The sequence below is a fragment of the Pristiophorus japonicus genome, chromosome 8 (genome assembly GCF_044704955.1).
Source record: "Pristiophorus japonicus isolate sPriJap1 chromosome 8, sPriJap1.hap1, whole genome shotgun sequence".
NCBI classification, from domain to species: Eukaryota; Metazoa; Chordata; class Chondrichthyes; family Pristiophoridae; genus Pristiophorus; species Pristiophorus japonicus.
In genome coordinates, this window is record NC_091984.1 from 221,366,921 (window position 1) to 221,369,420 (window position 2,500).

The 2,500-nt window shown below is 49.3% G+C and overlaps 2 non-coding genes and 1 pseudogene across 2 annotated transcripts; all 3 read right to left on the bottom strand.

Moving 5' to 3' along the window:
* Window positions 1-66: 66 nt before the first annotated feature.
* LOC139269513 (5S ribosomal RNA) lies at window positions 67-185 on the bottom strand (annotated as a pseudogene).
* Window positions 186-1,055: 870 nt separating this feature from the next.
* On the bottom strand, window positions 1,056-1,174 carry LOC139270208 (5S ribosomal RNA). Its single transcript, XR_011594555.1, has one exon. It is a non-coding gene; the product is annotated as a 5S ribosomal RNA (ribosomal RNA).
* An 870-nt stretch (window positions 1,175-2,044) lies between these two features.
* Window positions 2,045-2,163, bottom strand: LOC139270209 (5S ribosomal RNA). Its single transcript, XR_011594556.1, has one exon. It is a non-coding gene; the product is annotated as a 5S ribosomal RNA (ribosomal RNA).
* Window positions 2,164-2,500: the final 337 nt, after the last annotated feature.

Consider the following 2,500-nt stretch of genomic DNA (forward strand, 5'->3'; position numbering starts at 1 on the left):
AAGGTTGTTGATGGATCAACGGCACTGTGTGTGCAGAAGCATGAGCAGCCTGTGGATGGCAGCAAAAGCCTACTGCACCTGGTATTCCCAGGCAGTCTCCCATCCAAGTACTAACCAGGCCTGACTCTGCTTAGTTTCCGAGATCAGACGAGATCGGGCGTTTTCAGACTAGTGTGGCCATAGGCATCGATGTCATGGCTTTCTCTTTACTTAAACGGACATAAGGCTGTTCTTCACTCCTTTTTCTCCTTCCATGCATTCATCCAAGGAATCAGCACTCAAGATTCATTTCAACATTTTCCTTCCGCCACACCCACCTCTTGCTGCTCTGACTCCCACACAAGCAAACGACAAGCCCTACCCTTCATTGCCTTGCCTCAAGCTTCAAAACTGCCTGACTTTCACCATTCCCTCACTCACCCACAAATCACTCACTCATTCACCCCCCAATCTCACGCTCGCCAACCTCGAAATCTCTCATCCCCTCAAATCGCTCTCCCCCAAATCTCCCCATCCCCAAATCTCTCCTCCCCCAAAAAAGCTTCCACCGCCCCCAAAACACCAGGATTGTTTCATTTCCAATCCCACCAATTATTAAGCCAGATCGCTGTTGTAGCCACATTTCGGAACCCCATGTGGCAAGTGGCGCCTGCTACTCGGCATTCTGATTTGCAACACTCCTCACATGAACACACATGCATTCCAGCAGCATGCTAGTTGGCTTTACATTTTTCCTGCATTGAATTGCAGCTCTTCCTGCACGATTCTTTGTTCTCTTGCTGTTTGTCCCTCTCAGGTTTCTATGCACCTTGTCTCTCCTCTCTGTTGCTGTGTCCTGGTGTGCCTGCGCCAGCATGTTTTTTTTTGCCAACTTATTTTGTTGTTCTGCGTTCTTTCGTCCCTTGCGTCGACCCCCTTGCATTTGTGTAGCAGCAGGAGAATGTGCAGGAAAGAAATGGTGAAAGCAAAGTGAAAGAGAGAGCAGCAAAAAGGTTGTTGATGGATCAACGGCACTGTGTGTGCAGAAGCATGAGCAGCCTGTGGATGGCAGCAAAAGCCTACTGCACCTGGTATTCCCAGGCAGTCTCCCATCCAAGTACTAACCAGGCCTCAGTCTGCTTGGTTTCCGAGATCAGACGGGATCGGGCGTTTTCAGACTAGTGTGGCCGTAGGCATCGATGTCATAGCTTTCTCTTTACTTAAACGGACATAAGGCTGTTCTTCACTCCTTTTTCTCCTTCCATGCATTCATCCAAGGAATCAGCACTCAAGATTCATTTCACCATTTTCCTTCCGCCACACCCACCTCTTGCTGCTCTGACTCCCACATAAGCAAACGACAAGCCCTACCCTTCATTGCCTTGCCTCAAGCTTCAAAACTGCCTGACTTTCACCATTCCCTCACTCACCCACAAATCACTCACTCATTCACCCCCCAATCTCACGCTCGCCAATCTCGAAATCTCTCATCCCCTCAAATCGCTCTCCCCCAAATCTCCCCATCCCCAAATCTCTCCTCCCCCAAAAAAGCTTCCACCGCCCCCAAAACACCAGGATTGTTTCATTTCCAATCCCACCAATTATTAAGCCAGATCGCTGTTGCAGCCACATTTCGGAACCCCATGTGGCAAGTGGCGCCTGCTACTCGGCATTCTGATTTGCAACACTCCTCACATGAACACACATGCATTCCAGCAGCATGCTAGTTGGCTTTACATTTTTCCTGCATTGAATTGCAGCTCTTCCTGCACGATTCTTTGTTCTCTTGCTGTTTGTCCCTCTCAGGTTTCTATGCACCTTGTCTCTCCTCTCTGTTGCTGTGTCCTGGTGTGCCTGCGCCAGCATGTTTTTTTTTGCCAACTTATTTTGTTGTTCTGCGTTCTTTCGTCCCTTGCGTCGACCCCCTTGCATTTGTGTAGCAGCAGGAGAATGTGCAGGAAAGAAATGGTGAAAGCAAAGTGAAAGAGAGAGCAGCAAAAAGGTTGTTGATGGATCAACGGCACTGTGTGTGCAGAAGCATGAGCAGCCTGTGGATGGCAGCAAAAGCCTACTGCACCTGGTATTCCCAGGCAGTCTCCCATCCAAGTACTAACCAGGCCTCAGTCTGCTTGGTTTCCGAGATCAGACGGGATCGGGCGTTTTCAGACTAGTGTGGCCGTAGGCATCGATGTCATGGCTTTCTCTTTACTTAAACGGACATAAGGCTGTTCTTCACTCCTTTTTCTCCTTCCATGCATTCATCCAAGGAATCAGCACTCAAGATTCATTTCACCATTTTCCTTCCGCCACACCCACCTCTTGCTGCTCTGACTCCCACACAAGCAAACGACAAGCCCTACCCTTCATTGCCTTGCCTCAAGCTTCAAAACTGCCTGACTTTCACCATTCCCTCACTCACCCACAAATCACTCACTCATTCACCCCCCAATCTCACGCTCGCCAATCTCGAAATCTCTCATCCCCTCAAATCGCTCTCCACCAAATCTCCCCATCCCCAAAT